Source organism: Rhinolophus sinicus, linkage group LG04, assembly GCF_036562045.2.
Source record: "Rhinolophus sinicus isolate RSC01 linkage group LG04, ASM3656204v1, whole genome shotgun sequence".
In the NCBI taxonomy this organism is placed as follows: Eukaryota; Metazoa; Chordata; class Mammalia; order Chiroptera; family Rhinolophidae; genus Rhinolophus; species Rhinolophus sinicus.
The window spans coordinates 160,436,847-160,453,798 of record NC_133754.1 but is presented as its reverse complement, the minus strand read 5'-3'; the positions used below and the strand labels follow the sequence as shown (position 1 = coordinate 160,453,798).

Genomic DNA, 16,952 nt, shown 5'->3' with positions numbered 1-16,952 from the left:
CTGGGAAACGGGGCTTAGATAGGCTTTGTTTGTCTTGGCTCTAAGGGCCCAGCCGCTCCAGAAGGCTTTGGGGCTGCACACGAGACGGACGTGGACTCCCCCAATGGGCTCTGCACCCCTCCTGTGGCCCAGCCTCTTCTCCAGCACTCACTCTCCATCAGAGGTTGCGAGGTTGGTCCTGTGAGCTCGTCTGCCCTCCTCAAGCACCACGCTGCTTTCTTGGGAAGGAGAACTGTGAGTCAGGCTTCAATCTGGTTTCACTGGCACTGTACCTAACAGAAATTCCTCAAAGTTGGTGGCATATTGGTGGCACTTTTTCCTATGTTCCCATGCTGAGGCAGATTCCCCCTATTTTTATACTGCCTTGGTCCTTTCTGTCGCTTTCAGAAGGAGGTAGCTTAGGTGGGAGTTGGACATCTGTGCTCAGCTTTATCGTCTTCTCCAAAAGTTTCAGAGCTAACGTTGCTTCCCATACTTTATATTTCGGTATACAGATATATGACAGTTCCTGAGCATTTCCTTTTCTGTGACCCCCTTTTAAATTCTTTACATGTCCTGGGGACCCTCATCATGTCTGGTTTTATACCTTTTCCTGGGCACTTTTCTTCTCCCTCTCAGATTTCAGTTTAGCATCCTCTCGATCAGATGGGTAATTCTCACCGAACATGGCATTGCCAGTCTTGGAGCAGTGAGTGCCATACCTTGTCGGGGGCTCATCATCTGCCATCGTAAGCCACATCCTGGCCTTCAGTAATATTAATAGACTTTCTCCATATCCTCCTTTCTCTGCCAAGGCTATGACCTTTGGGAAGTGGAAACAGAAGAAAATGTCCCCCTGCCTCCAAGTGCCCACTCTCCTTCCGAAGCCTTGCTTTTCACTAGAGAGCCATTTCGGATACCTTCTGGCACACCCAGTCCCTCCTGCATGAATCAGCAGCCGTGGGCAGCAAGTGGTAGGGGAGGGGGTTGCAGAGGCCCCCCCCATCACTCCTTGGCTGCCTGCCCCAGGAAGACAGCACATCACACAATTTGCCATATCAAGTCTGTGAACAGCTGCCTCCCTAGCCTCCGTGGGGAGTCACCAAGCACCACACATCTGCTCCTTCCGGGTTGGTGAGAAGATTCCTCCCACCATGGTGCCTGCGAATTCCCTTTGGGGATTTCATGGGTGTGGAATACCGTTCTTCTGCAGAAACTCCAAAGTAACCAGCCTTTGTCAGAAGACCCACTACTGGAGTTTAGTCCCAATGGCACTGCCACCACTTCCCTCCTTTCTTGGTCCCAACCTCACGTCATGTTTTCTCCACCTCCCTTCTTGACAGTGTTGCCTCTGATAATAAACCCTGCCATCTAGTGAACTTCAGCCATGGTAGGCTCTTAGCATGTATTAGCTTATTTTAATCTTTCTAACAACCTTAAGGTACGTTGTGGTTATGCCCCCCCTTGATAGGTGAGAAAAGCACTCAGAGTTTCCTTGCTCTCCTGGGGTGGCCCAGCCAGTGGAGGGCAGAGCCATCATTTCAATCTAGAGCCACCTGACTCCAGTTTGTCCTCTCGCCTCTCTGCCACTGCCTTCCTAGAGGGGAAAATAGAAACGCAGGCTCTTTGTTGTGGATTTAGAGCAGGGGTTTACAACTGTGGGCCCATGAGCCAATTCCAGCCCCCTGTTTTTGTAAATAAAGTTCTATTGGAACACAGCCCCAGCCATTTATTTGCACGTTGTCTATGGCTGCTTTTGCAATGTGAAAAGGGTTGAATAGTTGTAACAAAGACTGTATGGCCTGCAAAGCCTAAGATCCTTATTATATGGCCCTTTAAAGAAAACATTTTCTGACCCCTGTTTTACAGCATGGGCTGTGGAAAGCAATAGACCTGAAGTTAAATCCTGGCTCCCTGCTCCCTCACTGTGTGACCTTGGGCAACTGATTCAATGTCTCTGAATCTCATTTTACTTACCCATAAGCTGATCATAATCATATCTTTTGAGTTTATACCAATGGTCAAGAGGAGTGAGATGACATGTGGAGAGGCTCTGCGTATGAAGGGTGCTCAGTAAATGTCAGGTGTCCTTGTTATCTTTCTCACTGTCATGGATGTGTGGTCTTCTCCACTTTTGCTCTGTGGCTTCCTTTCTGGAACATTCCAGCATTTTTGCCTAAGGGCCCTTCATCTTTCCTGACACCCTCTGATACAGATAAAGCACAGCTGCTTCTCAGGCCTCCTCAGAACGCTGGGCAGCGTGTGTATGTGACGCTCACCTCAGGCAGATCAACGGGATGTCCAAGGTCTCATTCATTCAGTCAACCAGTGTTGACTGAGTCAGATTCAATGCCATTATGCTAGAAAACGACAGGGACTTGGCTAGGACCCCAGAGCCTCTTAGAGCTCAGGCAGGGGCGTATGGACAATAACCGTAACCCTGGTGCCTCCCGATTCTGGTCCCCTTTGGAAAATTCCGTTGCACTCTGCACCGTGAACACCTGTTCCCCGGAGTCTCCGGGTACTGCTCCTAGGAAGATACATTATAAAAACTGCCTAGCTTAGCACAGCCTCAAAGCCCCACTCGCAGGCTGTTGGTCTGCTCAGCACTTTGCTGCAGTGTCCACCCCAGGACGTGGCCGGCTCACCTGACCTGCCAGCTCCCTCCTAGGACACACACTCAGCATCTCTATAGGCTGGGGCTGGCTCCATGGGCTTCGGGCCAGAGCAAGGGCAGACTGTCTTTCCTGACCTTGGAGCAACTATTGACAGCTGAGCTCCTCTCCATCAGTCTGTGAGGCTGTGATATTCTCCCCTAGCCACCTGCATTAGGGCCGAGGAGACTCCGTGCTGTTGTGGGGGTGTGGAGGCCCTGAGGAATTTCTCTGTTGCTCCAGAACGGGGCCAAGGAAGTGTGGGCCTGGGAGGGAGGAGCAGTGGGGTGAGCACAGCTCGTTGGAAAATCCAGGAATTCATGGAGGTGGGCCATTTGCAATAGGGCTCAGTGAGCAGGACTTGAGAACAGAGCAGAGGTCAGGAACTTAAAGGGATTCATGCGCGTGGTTGGTGGTGAAAATGAATTATGAATGTACATGACAAAATGAGGTGAAAAAATCAAGATATAAAATTGTTTATACTTTGATGATTTCTACCTAAAAGACATATACCTATTGTATCAGTTAAGGTCCTGGCAAGAAACAGATGGCACATGCAGAGTTGAAGTGAAGAAAGTTTATTTTAGGGGAAGTACTTTGGAAAGGACCAGGGGAACCCACCAGGGCCAGTGCAGCACCAGGGACTATCAATGGTGAGAGTCAGGACCACCCATGAGTCCTGAAGGTCAAGGGGGGGTAGCAGCATTACTGCAGGGAGGAGGGTTCACTTGACAGGGGCTGTATCCAAGCCAAGGAGCAGATGTGGAGAAATACCCTGAGCTTTTCCTCCTCCCGCCCTCTGATTCCTGCTGGGGCCTCCCATTGGCCCTCCGACTCCCGCCAGGGCCTCCCATTGGCCGAGCCTACCTGGAAATCAGAGGACAATGGAGCTCAAGTGATGCCATCCATAAAAGAAAGTCGGGTTCCAGAAACAGAGCATCAGAGGGCAGGCTGGAGGGTATGGGAGAAGGCAACCAACGCAAGAAATTATACTGTTAGGTTACTGGATTGAGAATATGTATAGTTGTATCACTTGCTTCCTTTTTGGAGACTTTCAGTGAAGTTTAGAAATTACTTTAAATTTGAAGTCTTTGAGTAACTGGTCTGAGCTATTATGAGGGTCCTCCCACAAAATAACCCCAAAGCAAGCAGCTATGTTTCTCCCAGCTGCACATGAGCTCTCAGCACAAGAAGCGTTGTCATCTAAAGACTGAGGGGGCAAAGTACTGGTTTGAGTTGAGCATAGAAAGCTTAGGTCAGGTTTCCAGGAAAGGGACTCAAAGACGTGCAGGAGGTTTGGCGGGGAGAATGCCCACAGGAAGGAGTGAGGTGGAGGGAGAAGTTGATACAAAATGAAGTTACAGCAGAGGCCTCAGCTGAGCCCATGGGGAGGTTGGAGCTAGGATGGCCCTTCCGAGGTGTCTCAAACCGAGGCAAGAAGTCTGGGTTTGGGCTGCCATGAGGAGGGGGTGTGACTTTGGATGAGGCTGCTCTGTTTAGTCAAGGATAAACCACAGGGAGACACCCAGCTGTGAGCCATCAGTAGCCAACACTCCCAGCAGCCGGGAGAATGGAAGTTTCTAGCAGTACACCATAGTATTCATTACAGGGCCCTGGAGAACAAGGGAGTTTAGGCTAAAGGGCCAATCAGACTGGGATGTCACTCTGCCAGTGGTCCCCAAATCTTGTTGTGTAACCGGGACCCCAGGATGCTTTATACAAACACAGATTCCTGGTCTCCCTCCCCGTCCTCTCATACCAGAGTCAGAATCTCTCAGTTGGGGCCCAGGAATCTGAATTCCACAAAGCTGCCAGGGAGATGCGATGTGCACACAGGCCTGGGAGCCACAGTTCTTAAACACCCTGAGCCCAAGGGTGATGGATGTCAGGGAGATCCCTAGTTCTGTGCAATGTTTGCTGTGTGGCTGCTCTGTGCCAGGCTCTGTGCTGGCGCTGAAACACCAAGGAACCAGGCTTGGCACTACCCTCAAGCAGCTCCCATCTTGTAGGGATTTGGGAAAGGTCCTGGAAGGGCTGCCGCTGCTGGCTCGTTGGGGTACCCATTCTGTGGCTGCTGTGAAAGACACGACTTTGGGCAGCAGCAGTCTGGGAGGCAGGAAACAAGGTTTGAATCCTAGACAGCTGTGTGTTTGGGGGCAAGTCCCTACCCTTCTTGGGACCCAGTTTCCCCCACTGTCTAATGTGTGCAGCCCTGGTGTGATGTTCTGAGCTCAGCCGCTCTCTCAGACACATGGGGAGTGGGCCTGAGAATGGCAGTGCCAACATGCCCACTGGACAGAGGGCTGTATTTGCAGTGACCTTGAAGCCAGGAGCTGAAGTGCATGTCAGGCATCTGCCAGCCTCCTCTTCTTTGTCACCTTCTGATCTTGCTGCCTGCCCCCTGAAGGTGCCCAGCTCTGCCCTCTTCTCTCTCCCGAATGTCCTGATTGCTTGATTTGTATCCCATATGATCACGTGGAGAAGCCCCAGTGCAGTCCCAACCCTCCAGACCTCCCAGTCTGAGGGAGACACTCAAGTAAATGAGCCCTTCTTGGGTCCTGTCACTGCTGGAACCCACCCTGGGAATCAACGCTTCCCCTTAACCCCTTCCTTTCTTCTCCCTTTACTCAGCCCTCCAGAGTTCAGGAAGCAGAGAAACGCGAGTTTGAATGTCAGCCCTCTGGCTTAGTAATTGTAAGTCCTTGGGCAAGTCAGTTAACCTTCCAGGTCCCTCACCTATAAAATGAGGACATATTGGCATGGGCTTCATAACATTGTTGAGAGAATGCAGGTTACTCCAGAGCCATCCTGCCATGTCCCCTACAGCTGGCTTGCTCCCTGGGGGCTTGGAGTGAGGGGTGGGAGGAGGGGAAGGAGGAGAGGTGGGTTCTGAGGAAGTTTGCACCTATGCCTCCACTCCCCCTGCCCTCACCGCCAACCCCAAATCTGCAGTCCTGGAGGAAGAAGGGGTCAGTGTAGGCCTTCAAATCCTAGGGCCATAGGACATTGGGCAGAATGCCAGAGTGGAGGACAGAGAACCCACTTTGGAATGTCGAACTGGAAAGGCAGTGGCAGTGAAAAGGGCAGTGCTGCCCCAGGGTCTCAGAGAATTCCTTTAGTTCCACGTGAAGTGAGAGATGGACAGTCAGATCCAACTGCCTCTCCATCTTATCGAGTTGCCCAAAGCTGTCCGGTTCTGCAGGGATGAGACCAGGTACCACCTAGCCAGCCTCCGGCATCTGTGTCCTCAGAACTGGGGTACAGTTTCAAGAATCTGTGACCTTCCTCGGGATTCCAGAAGTCTCTTCTGCCCCTCCATCTAATGCTTGAATCCCTCCTATAGCAACCCCTCCTCTGCCTGCACAGCTGCAGTGACAGGGAGTTCATTCCCACTGGGGAAGGGCCTTCCATCTTTGGATCACTCTCTTGTTGGAAAGTTCTGCCTCTGAGGGAGTTGAAATCTACTTCCTGGTGGCTTACCCCACTGGTCCTGGCCATTCCTCTGAGGCCCAGGTGCCACGCTGGTCCCCAAGCCTCGGTGACAGCTCCTGGGATTTGCAGGCTGGGCGTCTTGCAGGCCTGGACTTCCTATCTGTGTGTCCCCCTGCCATCCCCGCAGCCATTCCTTGGTTGGCAAGGAGCAGGGACGGGACTCAGAAAGCCAGGGAGCAATTTTGTGTTCTGCTTCCTTTAGTGCTCTCAGGTGTGATCTCTCTAATAACCCTCCTCTATTTTGGTGTCACAGGCGCACTTTGCATCTTGTTGATTTCCTATAGAGATTTGTATTCATCATCTTAACTGGATAATATCCCTGTTTTATTAATATCCAAGTATTTCTGTAAATATTGGTTTGGTCCCACGAGTCTGCTACAATTAGAGCAACAGGCACTTTGTCACAGGAAAGGAATGAGGTACTGAGGGCTAATTTAATTCCCCCACAGCTCACAGCTCGCTGTAACCTGACTTCACTGACTGCCAGCAGAGCGGTGAGCTCCTTGGAAAATGGGAGACAAAGGAAAGACTGCTGATGGGAGGATCCAAAGGGGAGATGCTAGTGCATTATCGAAGGAGGGGCTGGGGCCTGGTCCCCCCACCTTAGGCAGCGCCCTTGCTGGCCTCCGGGGGTCCCAGACGGAGGGTATGTGGACCCTCAGGACAGTCTCTGATTGGCCAGGGCTAGTGGCCTTGAGCACAGGACTGTGGCGTGAGAGGCGGGGTCACCACTAGCTTGGGAATAAGGGAAGGCTTCTTGTAAAGGGGGTGTTTGGGGATGTGTGGATCTCAAGGTCAAAGCTAATCGTATGAGTTTCCTGTTCTGCTGTAACAAATCATCGCAAACTTAGTGGCTTTAAGTAGCACAAATTTATTATTTTACAGTACTAGAGCTCAGAAGTTCAAAATCAGTCTCATCCAGCCATAATTACAGGACTGGTTCCTTCTGGAGTCTCGAGGGCAGATGCTGCGACCTTTCCTTTTCCAGCATCTAGAGGCTGCCTGCAGTGCTTGGCGCTTGGCTGCATCCTCATCTTCAAAGCCAGCAGTGTGGTTTCTACAAACAAATCTCCGTCTGTCCCTCCCTGCTTCTCCTCGCACTCTGACTCTCCTACCTCCCTCCCTCCCCTGTGGTTACATTGGGCCTCCCAGATAATCCAAGATGGTCTCCCTGTCTCAACAGCCTTCACTTAATCCCAGCTGCAAAGTCCCCTTTGCCGTGTAAGGTAATGCATTCCAGGCATGAGGGAGTGGGCATCTTTTTGGTGGGGGACTATAATTCCGCCTGTCACACTTACGATTCTATGGAACTTCTAAAACTGTGAAAGGCTGGCTCATGGGAAGAGGGAGTAGTGAGCCAACGAGTCTTGGCTACTTTGAATCATCCATCCCTCCCCATGCAAGTAGGTCCAGGGCACGTTCCTGCCCTGCAGTGTGGTTCTGGGAGATGGCCCCTGAGGAGCAAGTGCTGGGCCAGGGAAGAGGGGACTGTGGCCTGCAGGCTCTTCCCTCCCCCTTTGAAGGACTGCTGTAATGGGGAGATGGTGGGGAGGGCTGCACAGGAGGATGGAGATGCTTGGGGGGGGGGGTCTTGCATGCCGGGTCCTGTCTGTCGCTGTCCGGCTCTGCCCGTTTGGGTCCCTCTTCTAAGCCACCATGTGGGCTGGCTAGACACCCACAAGCAGGTGGGACTATCGTAAAGGCTTGATGTGAGTGGCTGAACAGAGTTCAGATCAGAGGACCCCACAGCCCTGTGCAAGGGTGAGAGGGCAGGTCACTGTCCTCAGGGAAGTGCACCCGCCCTCAGGCCCCAGGGGTGCCCACAGAGTGCCACAACACTGTCCCGAGGGCCAAACCCTGCATCGGCAGGCTGTGTCTTCAGGCTGAGGCAGCTGCCCAGCCACGCTGCATCTGCCTCATTCCTGCAAAATCAGCTCAAGACTCGGCATGAATTCTTCTGGGCTCAGAATATTTACCTCTGCAAGCCAGCTCAGAGTCCGCGACCAGGACTCCTGAACCCTCCACTGAGACCCATGAGACTGTTGGGGCCCCATCTGGGTCCCCCCGTGTCATGACACTGCCGCTGTGGCCTTTCCCTTGTTTTCCTGCTCTTGGTAAAACTTGGGAAGTGAGAAAATCCACAGATAAGTTGCTGGACAAGTGTCTGCCCAGTAGAGGGAAGCTAGGGTTCCATTGAGGAAGGCTCACCTGTGATGTGAGGTATGGAAACAGGACAGGAAGCCCGAGCTTCTCTGTGGGATTCTGGTTTGGACCAGCGAGCAGCCAGGTCACAAAGGACCCAAGTGTATTTGTTTCCTGGGGCTCCCATAACAACTTACCACAAACTGGGTGGCTTAAAGCAACAGAAATTCATTCTTTTACAGTTCCGGGGGCCAGAAGTTTGAAGTCAAGGTGTTAGCAGGGAGGGCCGTGCTCCCTCTAATGGCTCCAGGAGAGAATCTTTCCATGCCTCTTCCAGCTCTGGTGGTTCCAGGGGTTCCTTGGCTTGTAGCCGCGTCACTCCGATCTCTGCCTCTGGTTTCTCCCTCACATCTCTGTGTCCCTCTTCCTCTTATAAGGACACTTATTATTGTATTTAGGGTCCACCCAGGTAATCAGGATGATCTCATCTCAAGATCCTTAAATTAAGAACATCTGCAAAAATGCTTTTTCCAAATAAGGTCATATTCACAGATTCTGATAGTTAGGACTTCAACATACGTTTTTGAGGGTCACCATTCAACCTGCTGGCTCTGCAGTGTGAACATGCAGGTGTTACCCACACATGTGCAGTCTTCAGATGGACACAGCTGCATACATATACCCACAGGTACTGCCCATGTGCAAGTATCAAGGATGTACAATAGTTCTTACACGTGTTCATTTATACTTGCTCTTCTAAAAGCATTTCACTTACATTAACTTCGATTATAGGTTATTAGGAGCTAAGTTATTTGTAGAAATCTGAAAACTAGATGGCTCCATTAATCAAAAGGAACAGTTTCTTCAATGAAAACTCATCAGGTTTGGAAAGATGGAAGTGTAATGACACAGCTGTTTCTACAGGAATTTAAATGCATGCCCCAAATCTTTGAAAAACGTCAGAACTTACAGAGGGCCACTTCAACAACTTTAAAATTCAAAACGGCAAAAATGAGGCCAGGTAGAATTTCAAAACACGTGTTGTCCTGGAATTGCAAACATTGGCAGTGAAAGAATCCCCTCTCAAGCATCCTGACCAGATTCTACTTACACCCCTCTGATGACAGGGAGCTCACTATCCACCAAAGCAGCCTTCTCCATCCTTGGAAAGTTCTTTTTGGCTTTGGGCCAAAGTCTGCTTTCCTGGACCATCTACCTGTTGTTCCCCCTCTGCCACAGAAGTCCCCAGAACCAGGTGCCCTGTCTTCTACACAGTCCTTCATGTTGGAAGTTGGCCACCACTTCCTGCCATTGCTACTCTTCTGCCGGCTCATTTTTTAATTACCTTAAATTAATGGAAATTCCTGGGGAGGTCCAGCCCCAGTAAAAGTGACCTGAATTATTCAAAGATTTGAGTGTTTCAAATACCTGTTTATTCTAATTAGCGTTTAACAACAGTGGTGTCCTCTGCCTCTAATGAGCCACATTTTAACATGTTCCATATTTTAATGGATTTTACTTGAATGAACTGTTTAATCAAGTGAAGACACATTTCATGAATGAATAGAAGTAAATCTATAATTATACGCTTTAGTCAGGTAAGAGGAGTGACATTTCAGCACAGTCCGGGGCTATATATAGCCAGAACATTTGAATGACAAAGTAGGTTATCTCAGCTTCCATAGGAGAGCTGGGAATTCTCTTTGCTCTCAAGTTCATTTTGTAACCTAATTAGAATTTTCAAAGAATTGTATCGTGTGTGTGGTGCAGACCTGGTTTTCCGGGTCTTTTCCTGGATCTCTGCCTTTCTGGATGATTCCTCAGCTGGTGCAGTGGCCTCGTTAGGGAAGGTGTCTGGGGAACTGGCCACAGAAGTCGGGTGGCCTGGGGTCCCCATTACTACCCACAGCCTCCACTGCGCATTTCACTTGCTCCGTCAGAGCCTTCCCACCTGGGATGCGTGGTTAGAACCTAGTAACTTGTAATTGTGATAATGCTCTGCCTCTCTCTTCTCCCTTTCTTATTTTCTCTGTCTTATGCCCTTTTCCCTCCTTTCCTTCTCTCCATTCTCCCTCTGACATGGTCAGGCTCTGCTCCAGGTGCCGGGGCCCAGGTGCAGAAGGATCTAGTGATTAAAGATGAGACATAACTATTGGATGGGGCAGCAGAGGGCAGGGAAGGAGGGTCATGAGAGGGTGGGAGTAGGTGAGTTTCGGTGGGGGTCAGGGGCTTTCTGGCAAGTTGGCAACCCAGTGTGGGCCTGGCAGTGCTGTTGCTTTTACCCCTGAAATTTGTGGTTCCCAACTTCAGCTGTATGTTTGAATCACCTGGAGAGCTCTGAAAATGCTAGCCTGGGTCCTGTCCCAGAGATTCTAATTGGCTTAGGACGTAGCCAGGGCATCATTATTTTGTAAAACTCTCCAGGTGATTCTGATATGCAGCTCCAGGGGATCCCAGTCCCAGCCCACATCTTGACTGCAGCCTCATGAATGACCCCGAATCAGAATACACAGCTAAGTTGCTCCCACATCCCTGACCATGGAAACTGTGGAAGACAACAAATGTTTCTTGTTGTAAGCCACTAAGTTTGGGGATAATTTGTTACACAGCCATAGATGACGCATACAGGTTATTAGTTACCCCAGATGTATCCTCAAGTGAGTCACTGCTTGCTACCCTCAGCACCGTCCCTATCCAGCCTCCGGAATCTCTCACCTGGATGATTTGGTTGCCCCTTCACTGGCCTTCCTGTTTCCCTCATGCACCTGGCCCCTCAGTGACCCCACAGCAGCCTGAGTCATCGTTGTAAAACACAGTGCTAATGTGCCACCCCCTCCCTGGCACCTTCTAACAGCTCCCCCCTGTGCTTAGGCTCAAGGCCAGAATCTCTCTTGTGAATTAGGAGGCCCTCGTGGTCTGCCCCTGCCTCTTCTTCTTTCTCATCTCATGCCAACCACCTTCTCCCTCCCTGACCCATCCACTGCTCTCGCCCTAGCCCGGCTCTTCTTCAAGTTTCCCCACTGGCTCGCTTCCCAGCAATGCTCCTCAGCCTGGAATCTTTCTCCCTGCTCTCACCCCTGGCCTGCGTTGACTTCTCCATGACAACGTCTCCCAGAAGCATGCCCCTGAACTTGAGCACACTTGTCCTGCTAGGTACCAACGTGGTCATCTGACGAACGTCTCTCAACCCCACTCGAGAGAGACCCAGGACAGTGAATAGTTTTGCTGATCATCTGAGTCCCAGTGCCACCTCCCATGGTGCCTGGAACAAAACAAATGTCAATGTCAATGTCAATGAATGAATGAGTGAGTGAGTGAGTGAATGAGAGACTGGCGAGAACAAACAGGGCCCCATCCTGGAATGACCAAGCACCAGGTAGCTGTCCAGAAAGGGACTCAAGCTCAGTGTCCAGGCAGTGACTGGGCATGACATGGAATTCCCGCCACGGGCGTGAAGCAGGATGCCAGGCTGGGCCTGAGATCTGAGAAGTTTCTTTGCCAGACAGACATGGGGTGAACCCAGGGTTCCTGAGCTCAGGCTCCTTGCATTGCCTTGCTGGAGGACAGGGGGTGTCCAGGACTAAAGTGAGGGATCTGTATGGACAGGGAGTTAGTTGGCCTTACCTGCGGGACAGGAGCCTGGCAGGACATGCAGATATGGTCCTGGGACCCTGAAGCAGGGAAGGCGTGGGTGTAGAGAATGATCCACAGAGCAATTATTCAGAGTGGGGCACGTAATGCAGTTTTTTCTAAGCCCAATCATTGGGTGATTTCCAGAGAGAAGGCATGTCCAGCCTCATCTGGGCAGCTGATATGTGTTTAGTGAAGAGAGTCAGGCTTCAGAGCAGGGAGGGGACCTTGTAGTGGAGTGGCACGGTGGCCTGCTCAAGGTGGTTACAAGTCTCCCTGATGGAACAGGGTGGACCCACATTACACTTAAAATGGGTCAAATGGGCTGAGTTATACTAAGCCAGAAAATTCTTCCAAATAGTCTGTTCCTTTCCCAATTCCGTTAGCTTCCCACCTTCTCCTCTCCTCTCCTTTTCCTCCTCCCACCGGCCCGCTCTCCCCCTACATCTCACAGGCTGGATAAAGACCGGCTGTGTGTGCCTGATGCCTAGTGTGTGAATGGAAGCTGTGTGCTCAGCCAGTTGGAGGTGCAAGGCCATTGTGATGCCTTCATTGGAGTGAACCAGCTGGGAGGGAGGGGAGTTGTGTGCAGACCCATCGGACCTGCCTTTCATATGGTTGATCCGACCTGACAGTGTTTCCTCCCTGCTCACCCTGAGCAGGTCTGTCCCCATGGCTCTGGGCTTTCTTCCAAAGCCACTGATTCTGCCTGGCTCTTGACTTCTTTCAAAATGTTGGGCTTCCCTAGAATTTGAAGACTGAGTTCAATTGTTAAAATTATTGGATTTGGATCTTCGATTCCCAAAGCTGCACCGGGGGCCTGAGGAGTCATTGGTGTCACCCCTTGTGACCTTTACACTCCTCAACCTCCATGTGCACGACCTCCCTGAAGGGTCCTTGATTCCTGTTCCAGCCACACCTCTGCTCTGAGCCTGAACCACTCTGGCAGTAGCCCCGATCAATGCAACCAGAACTGAACCCAGGACTCCAGGTCTGGTCTGAGGCAGACAGACCAGAGGGTGGTTGTCCCCTCCTTCATTCTAGATGTGATACCTTTTTAAATATAGTTCCCAGTCCAACTCACTCTTTGGGTAATTGTCTTACTCAGTTGACATAGTCTGGTCTCCTTAACAAGGGGGGAAAATATCCAAGCCATTAAAAAAATTTTTTCACACCATAACCAATGGTTTGTTTAAACTTGATCCTGCTTCCTTTAGGACAATGGATCTCAAATTTGAGCGTACAAACTGGAGGATGGATTAAAACACAGACTACTGGGCCCCACTCCAGGATACCTTATTCTGTAGGTCTGGAGTGGGGCCCAAGAACTTGCATTTCTATCAAGTTCCCGGTGATGCTGCTATTACTGGTCCAGGAGCCACACTTTGAGAATCACTGCTTTAGGAACATGCTTTCTGGTATGACTTCATATCCACAGTCCATACCAGTTATTGGGGTGGGGGGGAAGTCAACAGGTCTTACCTCAACGCCCATGCCAGGTTGTTTATTCCTGTGGCTCTGACCCACCTATTTCCTCTGTGTGGTGCCAAATGACTTACGCTCTTTGTGGATTTGCTCCAGTGGCCGGGACCCGGGTTCCCTGCTCTGAAAGCAAGGAGAGTTCTTCCTTAGGTGACCTCAGCCCTGTGAGCTGGCCCCAAGGCCCTGGCTTTGAAGGACTCAGCCCCTCCTGATACCCCTTCTAGCAGCACTGGGGGCCCTGCTCGTGGTCTTCCTTGCTGTCCTGGCAGTCCTGGCCTTCTCTTCCAGGTGACGAGCAGTCTTCTCTGTCCCCTCTCTGCTCATCAGTGCCTAACTCTCCTCCTTCCTCCCAGGATGGCCAGGACCCTTCAGCAAATCGACTCCTGATGGCTCCCTTCCTGGGCCCAATATGGAGATTAGGCTTCCTGTGGGGCCCCACACACTTAAATATGTGTGTGTGTGTATTTTATTTTCTTGGGAATTAAGGGTGGCTCCTTTCTCAGAACATATGTTTCTTTTATAGTGAAGGTGAATGAAAACACAGGCTTCACTTTGCAGCAATGCAGTTTACAGCAAACTGCCAACAGACATTGGCTCCATTGAACAAGACATACCTGCAGTTCCAGAAAGGAAAAAAAAATTATGAGTTTTTGTTTGTTTGTTTTCCAATTTACTTAGCAAATCTTTCATCAGTGCACTGAGTGATCCTTCTATCTATATGTGAAGGTGTGGATTTTTTTTTTCCCATGTGAGGAAGATCAATTACATTATTTCTTTTCCATGCTTTGGTTATTTTAAAATACCATTTACTACTGGTTTCCTCCATTTGCTGTCCTTTAAAAAATCCATTAGAATAAATATTCGAGCTGAGTACAGACTTCTTGCTGCTGAATTTATGGGCAGTGAGAAGCTGATTGCACCGACCATCTTCTCTGACCTGTTCTGGCTCATCAGGCTTCAGGAACCATCCGTATCTGGCAGGATCCAGAAAAGCCAGCCTGCAAGCATGCAGAGAGCCCTGGCCTGAGAGACATAACTCAGTTTCCTCATTTGTGAAATCAGGGGCAGAATGAGATGACCTCTAGGGTGCTTTGATTTTGTTTGTTTTGTGTTCTGACCACCTATAAGATATTTTATCTGCCGTAATGATATACAGCTTTCAAGCACACACTTATATGAAGATAGATACCCCAAACCACTGCCCGCCTTGGCGCCTCACCTCATGCCTGGAAATGATCCTTCCAGCTTTTAGTCATTATAAAGAACTTTAGAGTTTACAAAGCCATTCCACATCTTCACTGCTTTTGCTGGGCCCTGAAACAACCTTCCGAGTTACATGCTGTATTGCCCCCATTTTAGAGATGAAAAGACTGAGACTCGAGAGCTCAAGCAGTTTTCCTAAATTTGGGTCGCACGGAAGTAGAGAGCCAGGGCCTGACCGTGCAGAACCAGCAGTGTGTGCATTGAGCTGTATTGCCTTCCACCAGGGGCAAGTTTGCACATTTTCTATGTTTAATGATAGTTGTGGTTGCACAACATCCTCATGACACACCAAACAGATACGGGGCCCCCACCTGCATCTGGAAAGAATTGGAGGCAGTAGAAATAAACTTTAATGGCTAAGTCAACTTTTTTTCATACGACTTGTTTCCAATCTTCCATCAAAGTAAAAGTAAAAACTAAGGATAGACAAGCTTCACCCTAACGGTGCTGGTTTCATTCTTTGTACAAAACATTTATCACGAAGTATTTCAAGCATTCAGAAAAGCAGAGAATAGCAAACTCCCATGGGCTCGCTACCCAGAACTGACACATGTTCACCCTTCGCCCGTACTCCTTTTAAAGAAACAAAGCACAGCACTTGCCATTGAAGCGCTTTTGTTCCCCTACCGTGGTGGTGGTTGCCCAGTGACCGTCCTGTGACATCCAGCGCCAGACTATTGACAACATTCTGCTATGTACATTGGAACCACAAGTGCTTTTTATCATGGTAAAATAGACATAACATAAAATTGACCATTTTTAAGTGTGCAGTTCAGTGGCATTAAGTACATTCAGATTGTCCAACCATCACCACTCTCCATCTCCAGGACTTGTTCATCATCCCAAACAGAAACTCCGTCCCCATTGAACAGCAGCTCTTCATGGCTTCCTCCCACAGCCACTCCCCCTGGAGCCGCTGCTCTACTTTCTGTCTCTATGAATTTGATTCCTCTAGGGATCTTACATAAGTAGAAACATACCATGTTTTTCCTTGTGCATCTGGCTTATTGCACTTAGCCTGTCTTCAAGGTTCATGTTGTAGAATATCGAAATTTCATTCTTTTTTAAGGATAAATAACATTCAGTTGTATGTACAAACCACAATTTGTTTATCCATTCATCCGTGGATGGACACTTGGGTTGCTTCCAGCTTTTGGCGACTGTGAATAATGCTGCTATCAACATGGCTGTGCAACTCTCTCTCTGAGTACCTGCTTTCAATCCTTTCGGGTACATACCCAGAAGTGGGGTTGCTGGATTGTGTAGTAATCGTATGTGTAACAGTGCACAAAGGTTTCAATCTCTCCATATCCTCATCAGCACTGCTGATTTCTGTTTGTTGATAACAGCCATCCTAGTAGGTGTGAACAAGAAGTGTTTTAAGGATCACCTTCTCTTAAAGAGGGAGAAACCGAAGCCCTGAGAGGGTAAGGGTCACACAGAGAGGCCAAGGTCACAGACAAGTCAGTGACAGAGCAGTAGCTGGAACCTGGGTCCCACGACCTCCACCTGGTTCCTTCTACTAAAACACACACTTCAATTTCCATTGCTTTGTGTCAGAGAGTATACATCCATAACCATGTCCCGATACAGACTTCATATTTATTTGGTTTGGCCCTTACTTTTTAAAATTCAAAATAGTATCAACATTTTAGAATGTGGGGGATCTTATATTTTAAAAATCTAGGTTTCCTGGGGCAGCTGGTTAGCTCAGTTGGTTAGAATGTGGTGCTCTTAACAACAAGGTTGCTGGTTCAATCCCCGCATGGGCCACTGTGAGCTGCACCCTCCACAATTAGATTGAAACAACTACTTGGAGCTGATGGGTCCTGGAAAAGCACACTTAAAATCAATTTTAAAAGTTTTTAAAAAAATCTAGGTTTCCAACTTCTCCCTGCAAAATCAGAAGGTCTGGTAACTCTGGACCACCATTCTGGCATAGCATGATTGGAGCCGAACAACAACCGCCATTTTTAGATGAGACACGTGGTCACCAATTTTACCACAGTCCTCACCACTCTCTAATGTATCCCATACAGGCTGTCTTACTACTGGTTGGTCCTGATAAATAGTGGAGTTTCCAGCCGTCTGGTTTCTAAGCTCATAGATGTTAGTCATTCTGTGTGTCAGCAGACATGTAGTTACGTTTGACATCAAAGGCTGTTCCATAACCTCTTGCTCTATCTTCTACTCTGCATTGTCTATCTGAACATCTTGGCTATTTCTTCACCCAAGAACTGAAGTAATATTGCAAATAAACATTGCAAAATATAAATACTGTCGAAACACATTTGAATAGTCTGATTTGGA

General features: G+C 49.3%; 1 protein-coding gene across 1 annotated transcript in view; it reads left to right on the top strand.

Annotated features, from left to right (window-relative positions):
- The window catches only part of GABBR2 (gamma-aminobutyric acid type B receptor subunit 2), a gene marked incomplete at its 5' end in the record, with an annotated part of 332,387 nt that overhangs the window by 163,359 nt on the left and 152,076 nt on the right, over window positions 1-16,952 (top strand). The gene's annotated exons all lie outside the window — the stretch shown is intronic.